This window comes from Vulpes lagopus, chromosome 7 (assembly GCF_018345385.1).
Source record: "Vulpes lagopus strain Blue_001 chromosome 7, ASM1834538v1, whole genome shotgun sequence".
Taxonomy (NCBI): domain Eukaryota; kingdom Metazoa; phylum Chordata; class Mammalia; order Carnivora; family Canidae; genus Vulpes; species Vulpes lagopus.
Genome location: NC_054830.1, coordinates 130,675,302 through 130,699,968, shown reverse-complemented (window position 1 = coordinate 130,699,968; position 24,667 = coordinate 130,675,302). Strand labels below are relative to the sequence as shown.

General features: G+C 39.9%; 1 protein-coding gene across 2 annotated transcripts in view; it reads right to left on the bottom strand.

Moving 5' to 3' along the window:
- LOC121496231 (T-cell-specific guanine nucleotide triphosphate-binding protein 2-like) overlaps positions 1 to 19,223 on the bottom strand; it is a 91,354-nt gene extending 72,131 nt beyond the window's left edge. The window contains exons 1-2 of one of the 2 annotated variants that reach the window (XM_041764607.1): positions 18,964 to 19,223; positions 13,576 to 13,634 (exon numbers count right to left, since the gene is read on the bottom strand). The gene's annotated coding sequence lies outside the window, so the exon portion shown is untranslated. The remainder of the gene's footprint in view (positions 1 to 13,575; positions 13,635 to 18,963) is intronic. The other variant, XM_041764608.1, reaches the window with a different exon arrangement.
- Between the last annotated feature and the right edge of the window lie 5,444 nt (positions 19,224 to 24,667).

The following is a 24,667-nucleotide window of genomic DNA, read 5'->3' as shown; positions in this document are numbered from 1 at the left end:
CAATTAATAACCAAAGTAAAGACATATTTTAATAATAATACACTAATAGTAGGAGACTTCAACACGGCACTTTCTGCAAATGACAGATCTTCTAAGCACAACATCACCAAGGAAACAAGGGCCTTGAATGATACACTGGACCAGATGGATTTCACAGATATATACAGAACTTTGCATCCAACACAACTGAATACACATTCTTCTCAAGTGCACATGAAACTTTGTTCAGAATAAATGACATAAGGGTCACAAATCAGGTCTCAACTGATACCAGAAGATTGGGATTCTCTCCGTGTATTTTCAGACCACAGTGCTTTGAAAATAGAACTCAATCACAAAAAGAAATTTGGAATATACTCAAACACGTGGAGGTTAAAGAGCATCCCACTGAAAGATGACTCTGTCAACCAGAAAATTAGAGAAGTAAAAGATTCATGGAAACTAATGAAAATTAAGATACAACCATTTAAATCTTTGGGATACAGCAAAAGCAGTCCTAAGAGGGAAATACATCGCAATACAAGCCTCCCTCAACAAAATGGAAAAAAAAAACTCAAATACACAAGCTAACCTCGCACCCAAAGGAACTGGAGAAAGAAGAACAAATAAAACCTACACCACACAGAGGAAGAGAGTTAATAACGATTCAAGCAGAACTCAATGAAATAGAGACCAGAGGAACAGCAGAACAGATCAACAGAACCAGGAGTTGGTTATTTGAAAGAATTAATAAGATAGATAAACCATTAGCCAGCCTTATTAAAAACAAAAGAGAAAAGACTCAAATTAATAAAAGCATGAATGAGAAAGGAGAGATCACAATTTAACCAAGGAAATACAAATGATTTTAAAAACATATTATGAGCATGCTATATACCAATAAATTAGGCAATCTAGAAGAAATGGATGCATTTCTGGAAAACCACAAATTACCAAAACTGGAACAGGAAGAAGTAGAAAACCTGAACAGGCCGATAACCAGGGAGGAAATTGAAGCAGTCATCAAAAACCTCCCAAGACACAAAAGTCCAGAGCCAGATGGCTTCCCAGGGGAATTCTATCAAACTTTTTAAAAAAGATTTTATTTATTTATTCATGAGAGACACACACACAGAGGCAGAGACACAGGCAGAGGGAGAGGCAGGCTACATGCAGGGAGGGACTCAATCCCGGGTCTCCAGGATCACGGCCTGGGCTGAAGGTGGTGCTAAACCGCTAAAGGACCCAGGCTGCCATCTATCAAACTTTTAAAAAAGAAACAATATTCTACTAAAACTGCCCGAAAGATAAAAGGGGCAGGAATACTTCCAAACCCGTTTTATGAGGCCAGTATCACCTTGATTCCAAAACCAGACAAATTGGTCACCAAAAACACCAATATCCCTGATGAACACAAGTGCAAAAATTCTCAACAAGATACTAGCCAATAGGATCCAACAGTACTTTAAAAAGATTATTCACTCAAAAAAAAAAAAAAAAAGATTATTCACCATGACCACGTGGGATTTGTCCCTAGGATGCAAGTGTTGGTTCAACACTCATAAAACAATCAACGTGATAGATCACATCAACAAGAGAAGAAAAACAGCCATATGATCCTCTCAATAAATGCAGAGAATGCATCTATTTAACAAAATACAGCATCCATTCCTGATCAAAACTCTTCAGAGTGTAGGGATAAGGAGAACATTCCTCAACATCTTAAACACTATCTATGAAAAGCCTACAGCAAATATCATTCTCAATGGGGAAACACTGAAAGTATTTCCCCTAAGATCTAGAAAACGACAGAATGTCCACTCTCTCCACTGTTATTCAACATAGTACTAAAAGTCCTAGATTCAGAAGTCAGACAACAAAAAGAAATAAAAGGCATTCAAATTGGCAAAGAAGTCAAACTCTCCCTCTTCACCGATGACATGATACTCTATGTAGAAAACCCAAAGGATTCCACCCTGAGATTGCTAGAACCCATACAACAATTCAGCAATATGGTAGGATACAAAATCAATGCCCAGAAGTCAGTGGCCTTTCTATACACTAACAATGAGACTGAAGAAAGAGAAATTAAGGAGTCAATCCCATTTACATTTGCATACAAAAGCATAAGTTACCTAGGAATGAACCTAACCAAAGATATACATGATCTATACCCCCAAAACTACAGAACACTTCTGAAAGAAATTGAGGAAGACACAAAGAGATGGAAAAATATTCCATGCTCATGGATTGGAAGAATAAACATCGTGAAAATGTGTATGCTACCCAGGGCAATTTATGCGTTCAATCTAATCCCTATCAAAATACCATGGACTTTCTTCAGAGAGTTGGAACAAATCATCTTAAAATTTGTGTGGAATCAGAAAAGACCCCAAATATCCAGGGAAATATTGAAAAAGGAAACCAGAGCCAGGGGCATCACAATGTCGGATTTCAAGTTCTACTACAAAGCTGTGATCATCAAGACAGTGTGGTCCTGGCACAAAAGCAGACACATAGATCAATGGAACAGAATAGAGAACCCAGAAATGGACCTCAACTCTATAGTCTACTAATGTTTGACAAACAGGAATTATTCCACTAGAAAAAAAGGATAGTCTCTTCATTAAATGGTGCTGGGAAAATTGGACAGCACAAGAATGAAACTGTACCATTCTCTTGCACCATACACAAAGATAAAGTCAAAATGGATGAAAGATCTAAATGCGAGACAAAAAGCCATGAAAATCCTAGAGGAGAACACAGGCAACACCCTTTTTTGAACTTGTCCACAGTAATTTCTTGCAAGAGACATTTATGAAGGCAAGGGAAACAAAAGCAAAAATGAACTATTGGAGCTTCATCAAGATAAAAAGCTTCTGCACAGCAAAATAAATAGTCAATAAAACTGAAAGAAAACCTACAGAATGGGAGAAGATATTTGCAATAACATATCAGATAAAGGGCTAGTATCCAAGATCTATGAAGAACTTATTAAACTCAACAGCAAAGAAGCAAAGAATCCAATCATAAAATGGGCAAAAGACATGAACAGAAATCTCACAGAGGAAGACATGGACATGGCCAACATGCACATGAGAAAATGCTCTGCATCACTGGCCATCAGGGAAATACAAATCAAAACCACAATGAGATACCACCTCACACCAGTAAGAATGGGGAAAATTAACAAGATAGGAAACAACAAATGTTGGAGAGGATGTGGAGAAAGGGGAACCCTCTTGCATTGTTGGTGGGCTGTGAACTGGTGCAGCCACTATGGAAAACTGTGTGGAGGTTCCTCAAGGAGCTAAAACTAGAGCCCCCCTACTGCCCCAGCAGTTGCTCTACTGGGGATTTACCCCAAATATACAGATGCAGTGAAAAGCCGAGACATCTGCACCCCAATGTTTATAGCAGCAATTTCCACAATAGCCAAATGGTGGGCGGAGTCTCGAAGTCCATCAAAAGATGAATTGTTAAAGAAGATGTGGTATATATATATAATGGAATATTATTCAGCCATTAGAAATGACGAATACCCACCATTTGCTTCAACGTGGATAGAACTGGAGGGTTTATGCTGAGTGAAGTAAGTCAATTGGATAAGGACAAACATTATATGGTTTAATTGATATAAGAAATATAAAAATATTAAAAGGAATTAGGGGGGGGAAGGAGAGAAAATGAGTGGGAAAATTCAGAATGGGTGACAGAACATTAGAGACTCCGAACTCTGGGATACGAATAAGGGATAGTGGAAGGGGAGGTTGGCTGGGTATGGGGTGACTGGGTGATGGGCATTGAGGGGGACTTGACAGGATGAGCACTGGGTGTTACAGTATATGTTGGCCAATCAAACTGCAGTAAAAAATATACAAAAAAATAAAGAGAGAATACCTAACACTAGCCCCCCACCCTTGATCTGTGCTCAAAGCCTTCTTTAAAGCCTATCTTGACCAGTTTCCAAAATAGCCTGAGTTCTTATTTTGGGGGGATGTGAAAGTTCCTGAAGGCCTCAGCTGCCACTGTGGCTCTAAGGACACAATCCTTTGGATGAGTTCCAGTCTCACTGACTTGGTTTTATGAAGAGCTTTCTTCAGCCCTTGAGCATGCCCTGTATTCTGGTTGCCTGTAAGTTTGCCCCTAGTATGAGATGGGGACGACTGGATGTTCTCCTTATCAGCGATTCTTGGGGCCCTGGCCAACCAGAACATAAGAACTAGGCTAGAGCCCTTGAATTCTTTTCCTGGGTTGTCTAAATTCCATCACAACCTCCACAGTACCTGTATCACCTTGACTTCTTGTGTTTTAGATCAATTGAAAAAAAAAACTATCTTTTCAAAAGGTGAAAGAAAGTAATATTTAATCCCATGTTACACATGCAGGTCTTGGCACTTACAGTAAATAATTCCCTAGGCTCTGCCTGGTGCCCTTAGTGGCCAGCAGGTATGGGACACATTTCTGTTAGATGAATGAAGCACAACGTACCATTGCATATCCTTCACTTACTGGTTGATGGATAAATTAACTTTTCTTCCTAAATCTGTCATCTGAAATGCTGAAGCCAGGGATCCCTGGGTGGCGCAGCGGTTTGGTGCCTGCCTTCGGCCCAGGGCGCGATCCTGGAGACCCGGGATCGAACCCCACGTCGGGCTCCCGGTGCATGGAGCCTGCTTCTCCTTCTGCCTGTGTCTCTGCCTCTCTCTCTCTCTCTCTCTCTCTCTCTGTGACTATCATAAATAAATAAAACTTAAAAAAAAAAAAGGTAAAAAAAAATGAAATGCTGAAGCCAGCTCCACCACAGCCTTTGGAAAGCAAGGAGGAGCTGGGGAAGGGTATGACCTCCCACCCCCATCCCAAGGTGGCTGTGGGAGGTGAGCACAAAATTACACACTTCCAGACCATTTCTGTGATATATCTGACCCGACCATGGACTTTGTACATGTTTACTCACCTGAGCACCTGTGCTATGCCCTACGGGGGATGGTGACTGAGGCCCTGCAGCATCAGCCACAGCTCCCTGGCCCCCATTACCTGTTCATCTGGTTCCTGTGCCCTGGACCTGGTGCTAGAAAACCCTGCACATGGGACCCTCTCAAGATCTTTTAAAGCAGTACTGTGCCCACATGACAGTGTCAGGCCAGGCTGGGACAAAGTTAGCTCCATGAGAGTTTGCAGGGTCTTTCAGGAATGGGCAGCGTGCAAGTGTTGGGGTGTGTGTGAGCCTGTAGGACATTGAAGCTCAGATCATTGGCCCAGAAGTTGAGGAGAGGTCATTTGAGATCAGCCCGGGGAGCAAGTGATGCATTCTCACACTTGCATACACCTGAAGAAATATTTTTGCCAACAATTTTCCTACCCTCCATTTTGATCTACTCTTTCTAGTCCAATGGATTAATTTTTGGAACTCTTGTTATAATGCGTCAATTAGATTTCATGATCTAAGAAGCAGAATGGAAAACACTCATCAGTGGATTTCCCATGCACGATCCTATATAGCTCATGTCATGCTGAATTATCTTGAGCCATAAGCAGGGATCAGCTTTAGAACAGACTAGAAATCTGAGGCATCAAGAATTTTTGTGAGTTTGAAACCAATGTGACCAAGCTCTGCATTTTCCCCATTTTATCACTATAGGGAAAAGGTGAGGGAAAAAATAAACATATTGATTTATTCTAGGAAAGTATAATAAACATCTGCATCATCAGTGGGCATGAAGCTGAAAAGGACCCAGTCTGGGGAGATGATGTTTGAAAAACCCATCTCACTAATATTAATCTATCTGTAGAGGATGGATTTGGTGTCCAGCAATAGGGACCATTTCTCCAATGCAGATACACATTTGCAACCTGGGTAGAAATAACTGCGAGTCAAAAATGCAAGCATTCAAATGAACTTGACAACTAGTTGTGGATACAGTTGAATGTGCACAAACAACAAACAATAGCCCTTAGTAGTATGGTAAGAAATACCTCTGAAACTCAGACACCCTTGTTCATTGTAGTGACAGAAAGCTCCCAATCAGGGTCTCTGCTGGGCTGCTCCCCAGGAGTCCATGAGAATCACTCTGGGGCTGGTGCCCTGTTTGATTGGTTTTAGTCTATTGTAACTATGCAAATTCTCCTAATTGGACCATTTCAAACTCCAGGACTAGATTTTTCTGCTTGCTAGGCGTATTTATGATGAAAATAGTTTCTTTTTCAGATAAAATTTGAAACCTTACTCTCCACTACCAGAAGTATCATAATCTGATTCTCACCACTGTGGGAATCATCCAGCCCTAACAAGAGCATCCCTCCTTCCCTGCATCATTCCCCGTTAACTCCATCACTTGACTCCATTTACCTGGGAAGATTTCCCCCAATATGCAGTCCAATGTGAATCTGGTGGATGTATCTGAATTGGAGCAATGTGTATTATTTTTCTGCATCTTCAGGCTTCTGCTTAAAGAGGAAGGCTTATCAGAGGTCATCATAAATATTTACTGAGATGGAGAGTAAAGTTAATATTGAATTAAAATAAACTGAAAGAGGAGTAGTGGAGCAGTAAAGAATCATAAGGTTAAATCCTTGCTCCCTTATGCCCTTGCCATGTGGCCTTGTGCAAGTCAGCTGACATTCAATTATCTTAGTTTTCCAATAGTAAATAGTGGTAATAATATTACATCCTAAGGGATCCATCCAGATCTGGGTAATGTGAGAATTTAATGAGTTAAAGCACATAAAGCAGTTAAAATAGGTTCAGTCATGTAATTCTGTAAATGTTTGGTATTATTATCATTCCTTCTCTTCATGGCTAAGAAGGGACACCATAAAGTCACACTGAAAGACAGTTCCACAAAAGGTGAGTGTCCTACTCAGATTGTCCATCCAGTGGAATGAGAAGTCTGCCAGGAGTCCTGCATTCACATGGATGCCTTGCAGGAATAGTTACATCTCATCTTTTCCCAATTGATCTTGTTAAGTTTCTCCTTTGAAAAGGTCAGGAGGCAAAAGACAGTCCGTTATAGAGCACTATCCTGCACTGGGAGATTCCCAGAGAATGAGGGAAGAAGGAGATAATTGAGATGAGTGTCAAAGAGTTTTAGAGATCAAAATGACTGTAGGTGCAGAGTTCATAGAGTAAACACAACCCTAGTCAGCCTCTGCTGGGTGATCATGATGAAGTCATATGAGAGGCCATACCAACTGGAGTATCCCTTAGTTCAGCCAAGAAGAAAGCTAGATCCCACTGAAGACCAAGTAGGCTGACCACTACAAGTTCTATGGGGTATTAGAGACCACATAGTTTACCATACAGAAAGCTAACTAGAAACCCACTCAGACAAAAGAAGATAGATCATCAAATGAGACAAACCAGAAAACAAAGTGATCAGAACCTCTGATAAAAGATCTTCCTCAGTGCCACAGGGAATCCCAGCAGGGGTAAGGCAAAAAGGAATGGAAAACACAATCTTGACCTGCTTGTAGGTCAGTGGTAGGCACATATAAGATGGCCTCCAGAGTATTTCCTATTTTCATGGCTTAATTTATTCCTGTTCCCTAGAATGACAAGAGGAACATGGCATCAAGCATGAAATGTCCAAGGGATGCCTGGGTGGCTCAGCTGTTGAGCATCCACCTTGGAGTCACGGTATGATCCTGGGATCCTGGGATCAAGTCCCGAATTGGGCTCCACACCAGGAGCCTGCTTCTTCCTCTGCCTATGTCTCTGCCTCTCTCTCTCTCTCTCTCTCTCTCTCTCTCTCTCTGAGTCTCTCATGAATAAATAAAAAAATATTTTTTGAAAAAAATCAGGAAAGAAAAAAAGGAAACAGAGCCATGTACAGTAGTGAGAGGCAGAGAAAAGTGGGGAGAATGTGAACACTCTCCTGAAGAAGAGCAGGCTACAGTTCTCGCTGAAGGTATCCTGTGAAAACCTATAATCCCTATTCTCACTTCGACTAGTTGCTTTCCCAGCCTGAAGCACAAGCCTCACTCACATCTGTCCATTACTTTGGTGGTGCTGGTGCTTCTTGGATTCCCTGTTCCCTGGTCATTTACATTGAGTCCATTCTCAAACAAAAAGAGAAAAAAAAAAAGGGTTCTCTGGGAGGTGAACCTTCTGAGTCTTTGTGCTTTGAATTAATGCCTTCATTTTGTGATCACTTGTAATAAACAGCTTAACTGACTATAAGATTCTGGAAACGGCATTATTTTCTCTTAGAACTCTGAAGAACTCCTTCCTTCCAGCATGCCATGTTGCCAGTAAAAAGCCCAACACCAATTTATTTATGAGAGACACACACTAACACACAGGGAGAGGCAGAGACACAGGCAGAGGGAGAAGCAGGCCCCCCCACAAGACAATGGACGTGGGACTCGATCCCGGATCTCCAGGATCACGCCCTGGGATGAAGGTGGTGCTAAACCGCCGAGCCACCCGGGCTGCCCCTGATTGGCAGTGTTTGAGGAGGACTCCAAAGAGCCAGACCCCCATTCCTTTGTCACTGAAACTTTGAAAATTCTCCTTTTCTTCCTGCCAGCACCATGGCCCGTCCTGGGGAGCTGCTACCTGGATGCATGGGCCCAAGAGGCTCCTGGCCGGCCTCCACCCAATCTCTCACAGAGGCTCTACCATCATCCCTTCATCATCACCACACAACACTGGTTGGAGTCCAGTGTGTGACAGAGCCAGAGTGGCCCACTGAGACCCTGAGTGTGCTCTGAGTCCTGAGGCCCAAGGCTGGGTTCATGTCCCAGGCCTTCCCCTGGGAGCACAGTGAGTGCGGATTTCCCTGACTATGGTTCCTTTCACTGATTTGATGTTTCATGGACTATAGAAGATACTTTCTGCCTTTTGCCTTCTTCCAACTTGAGAAGATCAAAAAGGTGACAACCCAAAAGACGTGCTATCACTTCACATTGAGTGCCATTTTCAAATTTAAACATTCAGTGAATAGTCCCATGAAGTCAGTGATAAGAAAATGACTATGCTATCTGAGAAGGAATTTAAATGACTCAAGAAGCACACAAAAGCAAATGCTGACACTATGCTTCTAGTATCATCAATCGGAGACTAGGAAATTCAGGCTGTCTGGTTGCAAGATGGGTGGAACTTCCTTTGCCACCACTATATTTGCATTCATTTCATAATCCAGCATGTGACTGTGACCCTCAGCATCACCTTATTAGGGAAGATGGTGCCAATGGACGTGTTTCATGCCCTCGTTATTCTCAGAGGCCAGTGGGAAGAAGCAGACGGTAGAAATGTAGGCAAAAGATTTAGAATGAGGTTACCCAAAGCAAGCTCTGCTGTGCAGGGAAGGAACGTGTCTCTCAAGTAGAGGCTGTCCCAGTACTAATAGAAGGTATGCTGTAGGGAATATGGTCAATGAGACTGTAGGAGTGGTATATGGTGTACACTTGTGGTGAGCAAAACAGAATATACAGAATTGTGGATTCCTTTTGTTGTACACCTGAAACTATTGCAACATTGTGTTTCCACAATACTTCAATGAAAGAATTAAAGAGTATCCCGGGAGTTCTAATTAAAGAGATTCCTAGTTAATGAGGGATAGCCTGACTGTGGAGGAGATATGGGAGTTCAGATGTAGCTTATCTCCTTCCATTTCCTCCCAGTGATCAATCCACCAATTAATGCAGAATCTAGAGGCCTCCTGGATACCCCAAGAGCAGCTGCCTCTTACTCTCTTTCCTCTAGCACCAGACTCTGGCTCAGTTCCTCCACTGACCAGGACAGTTACATTACCCTGGACCTCATTCCTCGGGCATAAAATAAACGATTAGAGGATTGTGGTATTTGACACTCCAACTCCTCCTGCATCAGTGATCTTTGTGTGTTTGTTTGTTTTCTGTGACTTCTGGAAGCACAAGAGGACAGTTTCCCTGCTCACCTAGGTATAGACTTGCACACCTGCTGACAGCAGGCTGGACTCAGTCAAGGGCTTCAGCTGCCCTTAGGGACGTGACCCTTTACAGTTGTGACCCTTTACACATCCCCAAGGACTGACATGAGATGTCCTCTCAAGTCTCTGAGGCCAGAGGCCTGCTTCAGGCAGAGCAGCCTCCTTCCTGAGGTCAGCTCTAAGGGGGCATGGAGTGATGACAACTGCCCCCTTTCCATTCCAAGCAGAACCAAGACCCACAGTTCCTTCCCTCATTCCTCAGATAGCTTCAGAAATGCTTGCATGCCTGAATAGACCTACTGCTAGTACTAGCTAGTTTCACTCTTGCAAAGGGGTTCACCTCAGCCTGAACTCCAGTCACCGGCACTGGTGCTTTTGTCAGTATTATTTCTATTGCCAGAGCTTTGTGTGCTCAGGCTGCCATAACAAAGTCCCACAGTCTGGGTGGCTTCAACAACAGAAGATTTTCTCAGCTCTGGGGCTAGGAGTCCTCGATCAAGGTGTCTTCAGGGTGGTTTCTGAGGCCTCTCTCCTGGGTTTACAGAGAGCCACCTTCTCCCTCTGTTCACATGGCCTTTCCCCTGTGTGCCTGCTTGTCTGTGTCCCACTTTCCTCTGCTCATAAGGAGTCATATTGGATTAGGGCCCATCCTAAAAGTCTCATTTTAAGCTCATTGCCTCTTTGAAGACTTGTCTCCATATATATTTACTTTGTAAGTATTGGGGATTAGGATTTATCAAAGGAATTAGGGCAGGAGCAGGGACACAATTCAGCTCAGAATAGCCTTCGGGTAACTCCAGTGGCCTGGGACACAGAGGAAAAAATGGGGCTGCCTCCTTGTCACCTTAGGGTTTTGCTTTCTTAGGTCAACTGAATGCTTTGACACTCATTCACCTGCTTCCCAGCTTCCCTCATCGTCTTTTTGTTGTCTTCTCCCCTGGAGTATCTGTGTGTGTGTGTCACTATTTATTTGGAATAGCTTTGTATGCACCTGTAGGAAAGGCCAGACAAGGATCACAGTCTTTAATTAAATCCCCTAACAGTGATGGCAGTAACACAGACTGCAAGGCTGTTGCAACTCAGAGATATCAGAGGCAAATGAGGGAGTAGGCAAAAAACTTCTCATTGGTGTTAGAGAGATAAGAAATTACTCATCCCTACCCTGAAATCATTGCCTGGCACATAGTATCCTCTCAGTAAATAGCAGCTGGTTGACAATAGTGTCCACAAAACTTAGAGGCTATACATAGCAATCATTCAGAGAACAACAACAACAAAAAATCTTGGAAAAATAAAATGTGAGAATTGGTGGGAAAAACAGTACAAGCTTTGGAAAATAAGGGAACTCCCTAGAATAAATATAAAGCTTAAAAAATATGACATTTCCCAGGCCTGCCAGGCAGGTCCAGGTTGAGCTTTCATAACATCCTCTTTGTGAATAATATCACACTTATGGGACAATCTCTTCCCTTCACTCTAGGGCCACAAAGTATGGTTTCCCTACACCATTCTGAGCTCTAGCCCACTCCTCTTTTTTTCCAATGAAGATGTTTGGGGGAGCAACAGCTGTTGGTTCTCATTCTCTATTGAAGGACTTTTGATTCTAAGGCCTTGAGTTCATGGGACTTAGTGTCTCTCTTTTTTCTCCTTAACCTGGACCAGTAGGAGGAAGTCCTTGAATCTCAGAGGACTCTTCCAGTTATAAACTGGTAGTGGATAGTAACTTTCTAATCTTCACATGACCTTACCATCTACAGCCTACTTAGTATCTACAATTACTTAAATAACCTATTTCTGCAAAACAAACTACTCAAAACTTGGTTAAAACAAGGAACAGGCCACTACATCCTATAATTCTGTGGGTCAGTAACTCAAACAGGGCTGAGCTGCTCCAGGCAGCATCAATGGCAGTCAGTGCATGATGTTTAGTTGCAAATACCTGGTATAGAAGGTCCAGGATCGCTTCACTCATGTTTATGGGGCCCAGGCTGGCATGGCTGGAAGGCAAACTCTGCCATCACTGCCAGCTGAGATACCTATTTGTGGCCTCTCCAAAACCTCTCACGTGGCAGAGCACAGCTCTCAGAAACACGATGTGGGTGATCCATATGGAAGCTGCAAGGCTTTCACCCCCAACCTCAGAATTCCCAGAATATCACTGATAACACAAGTCACTATAATAAGGCCAGTTTCAAGGTAATGAAGGAGAGTATGCGAGAAGCCATATCAATTCAACTGAAATTTGGATAGGGTAGTGTTTTTGCTCCCCCTGGGAGATCCTAATAGGGTAGATAGGGTCTGATGCAGCTAATAAATTTTGCTATTTTGGAAATTAAAAATATATTCCACAGTCTTACAATGCAGACATCAAGACATATCTGATTACAGAAGAAAATTATTTATATACTGTGTTTTTAAATATATATGCTATAAATACATTTCTGATTTTTCATTGTACAGCTCAAAGCTCAGGCTAAGATTTAAGGAATTTTCTGATTACAGAATTTATATAGCAGTGATTACAATAAGCTTAGGAGGTCACTCAATGGTCTTAACACAAAGCTTGGAAGAAAATGAAATTTTCTATCACTCACCAATTATTACTTCTATTAAACTATTAAAAATTATCCAAAACTTGAATTAATGCAAAAACATAATTACATGTGCTTTCACTGTCCCGGTAGAGTCATCCAACTTGTGAACATCACTTTGCACAGTTAATTAGGGACTTGACATTTAATGATTCAGTGAAATTGATAAAGGACGATAAAAACTGATAGGGAGGGGCACCTGGTTGGCTCAATCAGTTAAATGTCTGCTTTCAGGTCAGGTCATGATCTCAGGGTCCTGGGATGAAGCCCTGCTAGGCAGGGAGCCTGCTTCTCTCTCTTCCTAGCCCCCTTATGCTCTCTCTCACTACCTCTTTCTCAAATAAATAAATAAAATAGTTTTAAAATACTGATAGGGAATTAATTCACTTTACATCCAATGAAAATCCCTAATTCCTGATTTCAAATTCTATTACAAAACTGTAGTAATCAAAACAGTATGGTAGTGACACAAAAATAGATACACAGATCAGTAGAACAGAATAGAAAGCCCAGAAACAAACGCACAATTATATGGTCAATTAGTATTCTAAAAGCAGGAAAGAATATCCAATGGAAAAAAGGCAGCCTTGTCAACAAATGCTATTCAGAAAACTGGACAGCAACATGCAGAAGAATGAATGTGGACCACTTTCTTATGCCATACACAAAAATAAACTAAAAATGCATTAAGGACCTAAGTGTGCAATGTTAAACCATAAAACCTGTAAAAGAAAACATAGGCAGTAATGTCTGACATCAGCCATAACAATATCATTACATATACAACTTCTGAGGTAAAAGGAAAAAAAAAAAAGCAAAAATAAAATATTGGGACTTCATCCAAATAAAAAGCTTCTCACAGCAAAGGAAACAATCAACAAAACTAAAAGACAACCTACTAAATGGGAAATGATACTAGAAAATGATATTTCCAATAAAAGGTTAGTATCCAAAATACATAAAGAACTTATAAAACTCAACACTCCAAAAACAAACAATCAATTCATGAATGGGCAGAAGATATGAATTGATATTTCTCCAGGAAGACATACAGTGTCCAACAGATACATGAAAATATATTCATTATCACTTACCAGCAGGGAAATGCAAATGAAAATCACAATGAGTTATCTCCTCACAGCTGACAGAATGGCTACAATAAAAAACACAAGAAACAACAGTATTGGTGAAGATGTGGAGAAAAAAGCACTGTTAGTGGGAATGCAAACTGGTGCAGCCACTGTAGAAAACAGTATGGAGTTTCCTCAAAAAGTTAAAAGTAGAACTACCCTACAATCCAGTAATTTGACTACTGGGTGTTTACCCAAAGAAATACACAAAGATTAATTTAAAAAGATATGTGTCCACCTATGTTTATAGCAGTATTATTCACAACAGCCAAATTATGGAAACAGCCCAAATGTCTGTTGATAGATGAAGGAGTAAAGAAGATATGTATATGTATATGTATATGTATATGTATATATGCTAGAAGAAATATATATGTATATATATGTATGTATATAAATGTATATGTATATATATGTATATATATTCTTTTTTTTTTGTATATATATTCTTTAAAAATAACAAAATCTTGCTATTTGCTATGATATGGATAGAACTGAGACTATAATGTTAAGGGAAATAAGTCAGTTAGTGATAGACAAATATATGATTTCACTCATATGTGGAATTTTAGAAACAAAACAAATTAACAAAGGGAATAAAAAAGAGAAATAAAACAAGGAACCGACTCTTAACTATAGAGAACATCTAATGGATATACCAGAGGGGAGGTGGGTCAGGAAAAGGTGAAATAGGTGAGGGGATTAAGAGTACTTCATTCCCTTATCATGATGAGCCCTGAGTAATTAAGAAGTGTTAAATCATATCATACACCTGAAACTAATATAACACTGTATGTTAACTGTACTGGAGTTAAAATAAAAAACAGTAAAAATTAATAAAATAAAAATAAAAAGTAGCTTGGGAGAATAATTGAATTTGACTCATTTTATGAGTAATCTAAACACAATTTTTAAAAACTATTAAATTAAATATATGTAAATTAAATTTTTAAAAATTTGAAGTTAATTTGAAATTATTTCCAAAAGCCTTTTAATAAACTAAAACTTGAAAGTTTCACTGAATTAGAATCAGTAGTGATTTAAGTTAAATTCAGTAAATATTTAGATCATTTACAAATAAAATTAAATAATGAAATATTAATTGCTAATCATGTTTACCTAATTTTGGCTTATTCCTGAGAAACTAAAGATAAATGCAGGTCTGTTGGCAAACTTTCTTGGTATGCTATATTGACAGTTGTACTATAAAAAGACATGTTTCTAGAAGTTATGACGTGTATTTGTAAACTTGCCAATCTAAAGAACACTAATCTAACAGAGAGTTAACTCTTGCTTACTACTTAATTTTCCCTAGAAATTAAAGTTTCTAAGGGTTAGGAACTCTAGTTAATGTATGTGGTCAAAGCAACTAAAAATAGAAAAAAGAAACATCTTTGAATGAAAGTAAAGTTGGGCATGTGTTTTTGGTTAAAAAAAAAATGAAATCGGGACACCTGGCTTTTAGTCCAAAGAGACTGAGACTCTTGATCTCTCAGGGTCATGAGTTTAAGCCCCATGTTGGGTATGGAGCCTACTTTAAAAAAAAAAAAAAAAAAAAAAGCAACGCTTTTTGTTAAAAAATATACATGACCCAGAGATGTACTTTTTTCTTTAGGCAAAAGAAAGTTGTACAAAAATTGTGAAAAAGGAATCCTTAGAAAGGAATTTTATTTATGATCAGGACTGACTAACATTTGAATGAATACATTTAATGCAAATATAAACTGGTGCAAAATAGAATCTCATTTCCTATTTGTTAAAAGGACAAATTTTGTTTGTCTGCTTTTCTAACATTTGATCTACTTTTAGTAACAGGTGGTAAAATTTCTCTTACCATTTAAGTGATCTTCCTAGAAAACAAAAATCCTGGGACTCCTGGGTGGTTGAGCAATCGAGCGTCTGTCTTTGGCTCAGGGTGTGATCCCAGAGTTCTGGGATCGAGTCCCACATCAGGCTCCCTGCAAGGCACCCACTTCTCCCTCTCCTTATGTCTCTGCATCTCTCTCTGTGTCTCTCATGAATAAACAAATAAAATCTTTTTAAAAAAAGAAAACAAAAATCCTGTCTTTTATGTTGTATTTGTATAGGTATGTAAGTGTTCCAGGAATTATGTGAAATTCTTGGAAATTTGATATATCCTAGTATAATGTTATCACTTGTAATTACTCTCCTACCTTCTGCAATTGCTGTCATCAAAACTGAGGCTCACACTGAAAGAACTACCCCAGAATATCAGAAAAATGCTCCAGCTGACATTCACGCAAAAGCAGCCCCCAAAAGAATCTATAAAGATTGTGGCACATGTGGATAATATCCATTCCACTACTGCAAAACGGATTCCTCATTGCGAGATATTTGTCATTCTGGTGTCAGGGTAACAGGGCAACACTGCTTCTGACCCAGAGAAAAAAAGATGGGTAACCAATGGCTGTAAGTTGAACAAACAGGCACTTAGGAAATATAAGACAGCTACTTAATTCTTCTTGTCTCCCTGTCAAACCCCATTTTTTTCCAACCCATCACCCATGTTAGTTCATTTAAGATAATTAAAACTATGACTAGACATTTGAGAGGAGATTTGTATAAAATTGTGAAAACAGTCTACCAGCAATTTCTGACTTGTCAGGCTCATTATCCTGAAAAAATTACTTTAACCCCCAGAGGCCTCACCCTGCCTCTTTTTGGGACTTTTGAATACCCACTCCTCGTCTTTATTCAATTGCCACCAGGTATGTGTTATCAATATCTTCTATTTATATATGTGTGGTTCCCAATTAGTTGAAGCTTTCTCCTGCTGAAAGGCTGATACCCTCATGGTGGCAAAGGAATTGTTAAATTGTGTTTCCCACGAAGCTTATATATACCTTCCACAATCTTCAGGAAATTGACAGCGGTTTCATTGAACAAATCTTACGAGCCTAAACAAACACCTTGCAAACTTCTTGGAAGTTTGGCCCTATCACCTTCAATCATCAGGCAAGCTTGAGAGATCTAATGCGACCCTTAAACTTATATTTTTTAAACTAGCCAAAAACACATGACTTCCCTGCCCCTAAGGTATTGCCTTTGGACTTGTTGAATGTTTGCATTACTCTCTTTGGGTAATGTAAACTCACTTCACACAACATAGTCACTGGAAGACTAATGTCAGTGATATACAACTTTCTGCTGATCCCTTGTTGTCTCGTGCTAGCATGACCAACTATAGCAAAGTCTCTAATGTTTTTCACTGAAGCCTGTCATCAACAGGTTAAAGAACTCTTCCCAGATTCCAATTCAAAGGATCCTGTTTGTCATAGTCAAGAGCCTGGTGACTCCATATTCTGGAACTGTCATCAGAAGAACACAGCATTTGAACCCCATTGACGAGGATCTTACCAAGTGCTGCCAACCCCTGGCATTGTTACAAAACTAGAAGGTATTGAGTCTTGGGTACTCATCTCACAGCTAAAGAAGGCTTTACCTGACATCTGGTCCTGTACAGATGCTAGAGACTTCTAAATCAAATTGATGCAGAAGATAAGTAACTTGACATTGAGGCAGACTGCTTTCACCAAAGACAACAGATAAAGTCTTCATAATTTAACCAATGTGAAACCCTTTCTCCTTTTCTTTTCCTGTACTCTGGGATAGTCCCAGAAATATAATGCCTTCAGCTGTACATCTGAACCCATTGCTCAGAAAAAGGAGTCAAACTCCAGAATTTAAAAGAACCTTTTATTTTAGGCTAAGAGAAAATCTAATCTTGTCCCTAACATTTCTTAAGCAAATTAAGAGATCTCACTGGTTGAATCCCCTTCATTTACATAAATGAATGAAAATAGACCAACCGTGGTCCATTCAGGATTCAGAATTTGCTTCCCTTGCCACTACTTCCCCAGTTAAGAGTAAATGTACATGACTGTTTAATCCAGAACCTTTCGTAACTCCTAAAAGGTATTGCAGAATCCATTCCTAAAACAATAGATGCCCAACAATGCTTAGTCTCTGGCCAAAGATTGTCTTGACAATAAAACAGGCTCTGATTATCTTTTTAGCTTAGCAAGAGCTGTCTATACTGTGACCAACCTTACCAGGTGCATCCAGATTAACACTTCGGGGGGAAGTTGAAATACGACTACATAAAATCACTGAGCAAGCCACTTAGTTTAAAAAGAGGACTCCTTCAATGGGGTCTTTCTTTGACTTATTTGATTTTGAGGACTTGAGTCTTGGGAATCATGGCTCCAAAGTGCACTCTAATCATTGATAATTATCCTGTTTATAAAAATCATAATAATCCACTAGGTGCATTGTATGCTCTTAAAAGTTTTAAATGTGTTTTCACAGATGCTAACCATCAAGTAATTAGTCTCCCTGAGACTGGAACATCATAAAAAGAATGTAGAGGATGGCTGATACCCAAGTTGTGAACCCGAAGTCATCACCTGTGAATATCAGAGAGATTAAGCAAAAACATTATGGAATGTGAATACCATGCAAATGATAAAAAAAAAAAAAAAAAAGCTGTGAGAACCATTGAAGAGTAGCTGAAAGTGTCATCAGTATCCTATGTTTTAATCACATCTCTGAGTTAAGCTGAGAGTCTGATCAAAGTAGGGGAATTGTGAAAAAGAAGGACCACGGGGCCACAGGGTCACAGGGCCTTAGGAGCCACTTAAGTTAAGGCCTCGACTCAGTAAACCAAGACCTAATACCTAATCTAACTACAGATTCACTCCGCCAGGAATGTATACTTTAATCAGCCAATGTAAGAATTGCCTAATCAGCACTAGATTTGCAGATAGACCCATTTCCTTCTCTTTAGGAGAGTGATCTTGAGTAAAACAATGCACCCTGTTCTAATGATATTTCTTTCTCTCTTCTTCTCTACCTTAAAAACATTTCATTTCCTATAGAACAATGAAGCACCTTTCTGTTTGCTATATAGGATGTTTTAATTCATGAACTATTAAATTCAAAAAATCAGTCCTTTAAAATCTTTAGTTGAATTTTGTTTTTTAACACATAATATATACATTGTCTCCACAGGGAAAGGTATTTAGGCATGAGATGTAGGATGTCTGATGGCAGAAGCTCTTGGAGAAAAGCCCCTATGCACTGAGAGCCCTGACATTCACATGATCCTTCTGCAGTTCACAGGAGTAAAGCCTGTTCTCGAACTGCTCTCTGAAAATATCTCATTAGTTAAATTTTCTAACTGGCTTACAGTCACCCACTGGACATCCTGCCCTCAGCCTCTCAAGTGCACAACACCAAAAATCAAGCATTGGGGCCCTTCCACCCTTCCACCTATAGATCTATAATATTATGTTTATATCTGTACTCTATCCAAAGTGATTTCTTGCTTACCAGCTCCTGAAAGAAAAGGTACTTCTGGTGTCAGAGTTGAGCTCTGAATGTGTCCCCTGGCAGGGCAGGAAATGCAGAGCCTGGATGAAGTGCTCCCTGCAGCCCAGGGCAGAAACACTCTTCTGCACAGACTGGCCTTGCACTGGAACAGGTCCTGTGTGCTGGTGTGGTCACTCTGCAGAGATTAAAGACACTTGAAATAAATGTCTAAACTGTGTGTGAGGAGCTGGCAGGACTTAAAGCATTCCTGGCCTCTGCTCCACCCTCACAGGAATCTAGCCAATAAAGGAGCAGTCATCACATTGCAGAGCTCTGAATATCTAGGAACAGAAAGTGAAAGGAAAGTTCTGAGGGCTCCTTTTCTGAGAAACACAGGCATTGCCAGGAAGTGAAACTGAAAGGCACCATCGCCATTGATTTTGTGTGTTTTTGAAATCATGAGTGAGAGGAGGGCACAGGATTCCAGGCAGGAGGCTTCTCAGTGACCCCCAAGAAGAGGACACTCTAACCAGGCCCCAGGCTTCAGGCCAGGCAGAATCTGAATCTGGAATCAGAGAACACAGGCTGAGTCCTGGAAAATGACTCTCATGTCCCCGTCCCGTCCCCCCCCCCCCCCCCCCCCCCCGTTAACCACAGACAGCCCAAACTCCCTGGGGGTGAAGTCTAATAAAGAGTGTATCTAGTCCTTGTCCCTGGTTCCTGGCACAGAGCTTCAGAAACCCTGGGAATTTCCTGAGTGAAAGGAGCTGACTTTATTATGCTAATGAAGTAATTCCAGGTGGGATCCTAGGTAGCAGCTTCAGGTCAGTGGCTGGCCAGAAAGACCAACCATGTTATAGAGGATGGGGGCTTCGGGTCAGCTGGACCTCTCTCGGGAGAAGGCAGGTGGAGATTGAGATCAATTAAGTAGCCAAAGATTTGACCAGTCCTGTCTATGTAATGAAACCTCAACCTCAATCAAAATCTTGGATACCAATGCTCAAGTGGTCTTCTTGGTTGATGTTTGCATTGATGTTCTGGGAGGCTGATGTGCCCTGATTCCCTAGGGAGAGGCATGGAAGCTGTGTACTCTCTCTCACATCTCACCCATCATGTATCCTTTTTAATAAAACTGTAGTAGTATATAAAAAACCTTTTCTGACTTCTGTGAATCATTCTAAAACCATTATCAAGCCTTAAGGAGTTATAGGAACCCTCAAATTCGTAGACAGTCAATTGGAGGTCCCAGTGACCTGGGAATCCCAAGTGCAGTTGGTATCTGAAGGGACAGTAGTCTTCTCAAGTACTGGAACCTTAAACCCAGCGAATCTTTGCTAACTCTGGGTGACTAGTACAGGAATTAATAGATAGATATACCTAGTTGGGTTGGAAACAATACAGAATAGACCTGTGTCATTGGCAGCCATATTCTGGCTTTTTTTTTTTCACTTATTTTTTGAATAGAAATCCACTATATACTCTACAATTCAAGAGGTATAAGATGTATACAATAATATGTCCCTCCACACACAATGGGCACTCGAGTGCCTGTACCAGAGGGACTGTGTCATCCTTAAAGGTCCATTTTTGAACCTGAACAAATATGCACATCTATTTTCTCCTTTTTACAAAAATGGCAGCATTCCTATACAATGTCCTATACCCTGGGTTTTTCTTTTGCTATTTGGTAACTGTTCTACATGAGCACACACAAAGCTCGTCCTGTTAAAAACATTTTTATTAATCTCTTTTTAAACAAACATCTGTTTTACTGAGAAGTATTTGAAGAAATAAGATCTATGTGAACTATAGTTCAAAAAAGCTGTCACTTTGGGACACCTGGGTGGCTCAGTTGGTTAAGCATCTGCCTTTGGTCATGATCTCAGGGTCCAGGATGGAGCCCAACATTGGCTTCCCTGCTCACCAGGGAGTCTGCTTCTCCATCTCCCTCTGCCCCCCACTTGTGCTTGCTCTCTTTCTCTCTAGTGCTCTCTCTCAAATAAATAAATAAAATCTAAAAGCAAAAAACAAAAACAAAAAAAACAGAACTGTCTTTTTAACAAAGAAAAAGAAAACAGACCTGCCATCAACCCAGTAAACACTGGTGTTTCCCTGCAAATAGCAACTCCTTCCTCCAGCATAGAGGTTACCTCCTCACACGCACCTGTTTTTGACTGAAGAACAATGAACATAAAACATTATCTTAGTTTTAGCTGTAAAACACATTGATTCAACAACTCCATACATTACTCAAAGCTCTCCACAGTAAGTGCAGTCACCATCTGTCACCATACGACATCGTTAGAATAGTAGTGACTATGTTCCCTACATTGTAGTATTCATCTCTCTGACTTCTACACTTTATAACTGAAAGTTTGTGCCTCTTAATCTCCTTTATTTTACCTTTTCCCTTACCCACCTCCCCCCTGCAACTAACAGTTTATTCTCTGTATGTAAGTCAGTTTTGTTGTTTTGTTTGTTCAGATTTCACATATAATTAAAATTACATATTCGTTTTTCTCTTTCTGATTTATTTTACTTTGTAAAATACCTTCTATTTCCATGCATATTGTCACAAATGGCAAGCTACCTTTTTATGGATAATATTCCATATGTGTATATATACATATATATGTATATATGTCCATATATGTATATATACATCCACTATCTTTTCATCTATCAATGCAAGCTTGGATTTTCACTATTGTAAATAATGCTGCAATAAACATAGAAGTGAAGATATCTTTTTTTTTTTTTTTGAAGATATCTTTTTGAATTAGTGTTTTCGGTCTTTTTTAGATAATACCATAGTGGAATTACTAGATTATATAATATTTCTATTTTTAATCTTTTGAGCAAACTCCATAAAGTTTTCCATAATGGTTGTATCAATTTATATTCCTGAGATTCCCTGGGTGGCTCAGCAGTTTAGCGCCTGCCTTTGGCCCGGGTTGTGATCCAAGAGTCCTGGGATCGAGTCCCACATCAGGCTCCCTGCATGGAACCTGCTTCTCCCTTTGCCTGTGTCTCTGCCTCTCTCTCTCTCTCTCTCTCTCTCTTTCTCTCTCTCTCATAAATAAATAAATAAAATATTTTTTAAAAATGTATATTCCTGCAACAGTGCATGGTAGTTCCCTTAGTTCCATATCCTCACCAACACTTGTTTTTTATCTTTTTGATGCTAGCCTTTCCGACTGATGTGAGATGATATCTCATTGTGGTTTCTTATATGCATTTCTCCCGTGATTAGTGAGGTTTAACATATTTTCATATCTATTGGTCTTCTATGCGCTTTCGTTCATTTTTTTATGTGTATTGAGGTCCCCTGCCCATTTTTCTTTTCTTTTCTTTTTTTTAAAGATTTTATTTATTTATTCATGAGAGACACAGAGAGAGGCAGAGACATAGGAAGAGGAAGAAGCAGGCTCTCTGTGGGGAGCCCAATGTGGGACTCGATCCCAGGACCCGGGTTCATGACCTGAGCCAAAGGCAGATGCTCAACCACTGAGCCACATCAGGTGCCCCCTCTGCCCACCTTTTCAATCAGATTTTTCCTGTTTGTTTTTTGGTGTTGAGTTATATAATTTCTTTATACATTTTCTATATTAACCCCTTATTAAATATATCATTTGCAAATATCTTCTCCCATTAGCTCAGTTGTTTTATTCTTTAGTTTACGGTTTCCTTCAGTGTGCAAAAGCTTTTTATTTTGGTGCAGGCCTGAAAGTTTGCTTTTACTTTAGTTTCCCTTGCCTGGAGAGACATATTCATAAACATGTGGCTGAGGGAACATGTTTATGAATATGTCCAAGAGATTACTACATATGTTTCTAGGCGTTTTATGGTTTCAGGTCTCACATTTAGATCTTTAATACACTTTAAGTTTATTTTGGGGTATGCTATTAAAATTGGTCCAGTTTCATTCTATGCAGCTACCAGTTTTCCTAAGACCATTTGTTTAAAAGACTCTTTTCTCTTTGCATATTCTTGTCTCACTCGTTATGCATTATTTGACCATACATGTGTGGATTTATTTCTGGGCTTTCAATTCTGTTGATTTTTTTTTAATGGAAGATCGATTTGCCAACATATTGTATAACACCCAGTTCTCATCCCATCAAGTGCCCTCCTCAGTGCCTGTCACCAGGCTACCCCTTTCCCCTCCAGCCTCCCATCCACAACCCCTTGTTCATTTCTCAGAGTTGGCAGTCTCTAATCATTTGTCACCCTCTCTAATTTTTCCCACTCTGTTTCCCTCCTTTAATTATTATCCCTTTCACTATTTCTTATATTCCCATATGAATGAAACCATATGATGATCGTCATTCTCCAATTGACTTACTTCACTCAGTATAATACCCTTCAGTTCCATCCACGTTGAAGCAAATGGTGGGTATTTGTCCTTTCTGATGGCAGAGTAATAGTCCATTGTATATATAGATCTTCTTTATCCATTCATCCATTGAATAACATCATGGCTCCTTCCACGGTTTGGCTATTGTGGAAATTAATGCTATAAACATTAAAGTGCAAACATCCCAGTGTTTCACTACATCTGTATCTTTGGGGTAAATAGTAGTGCAATTGCTGGGTTGTAGGGTAGCTCTATTTTAAACTTCCTGAGGAACCTCCACACTGTTTGCAGAGTGGCATACCAGTTCACATTGCCACCAACAGTGCAAGAGGGTTCCCCTTTCTCCACATCCTCTCCAACATTTGTTGTTCCCTGTCCTGTTAATTTTCCCCATTCTCACTGGTGTGAGGCAGTATCTCATTGTGGTTTCGATTTGTATTTCCCTGATGGCAAGTGATGCGGAGCAGTTTTGCATGTGCTTGCTGGCCATGTGTATGTCTTCTTTGGTGAAATTTATGTTCATGTGTTTTGTCCATCTCATGATTGGATTCTTTCTTTGCTGTTGAGTTTCATAACTTCTTTATAGATTTTGGATACTAGCCCTTTATCTGATATGTCATTTGCAAATATCTTCTCCCATTCTGTAGGTTGTCTTTTAGTTTTGTTGACTGTTTCTTTTGCTGTGCTGAAGCTTTTTATCTTGATGAAGTCCCAAGAGTTCATTTTTGCTTTTGTTTCCTTTGCATTCATAGATGTATCTTACAAGAACTTACTGTGGCCAGGTTCAAAAAGGGTGTAGCCTGTGTTCTCCGCTAGGATTTTGATAGATTCTTGTCTCACATTTAGATCTTTCATCCATTTTGAGTTTGTCTTTGTGTCTGGAGTAAGAGAATGGTACAGTTTCATTCTTCTGCATGTGGATGTCCAATTTTCCCAACACCATTTATTGAAGAGATTGTCCTTTATCCAGTAGATAGTCTTTCCTGCTTGTTGAGTATTCATTGACCGTAGAGTTGAGGGTCCATTTCTGGGTTCTCTATTCTGTTCCATTGATCTATGTGTCTGTTTTTGTGCCAGTACCACATTGTCTTGATGATCTCAGCTTTGTAGTACAGATTGATTTCCGGCATTGAGATGCCCCCGGCATTGGTTTTCTTTTCAATAATCCCCTGGCTACTCTGGGTCTTTTCTGATGCCATCCAAATCTTAATACTATTTGTTCCAGCTCTGTGAAGAAAGTCCATGGTATTTTGATAGGGATTAGAACACATAAAATGCCCTGGGTAGCATAGACATTTTCACAATATTTATTCTTCCAATTCAAGAGCATGGAGTGTTTTTCCATCTCATTGTGTCTTCCTCAAATTC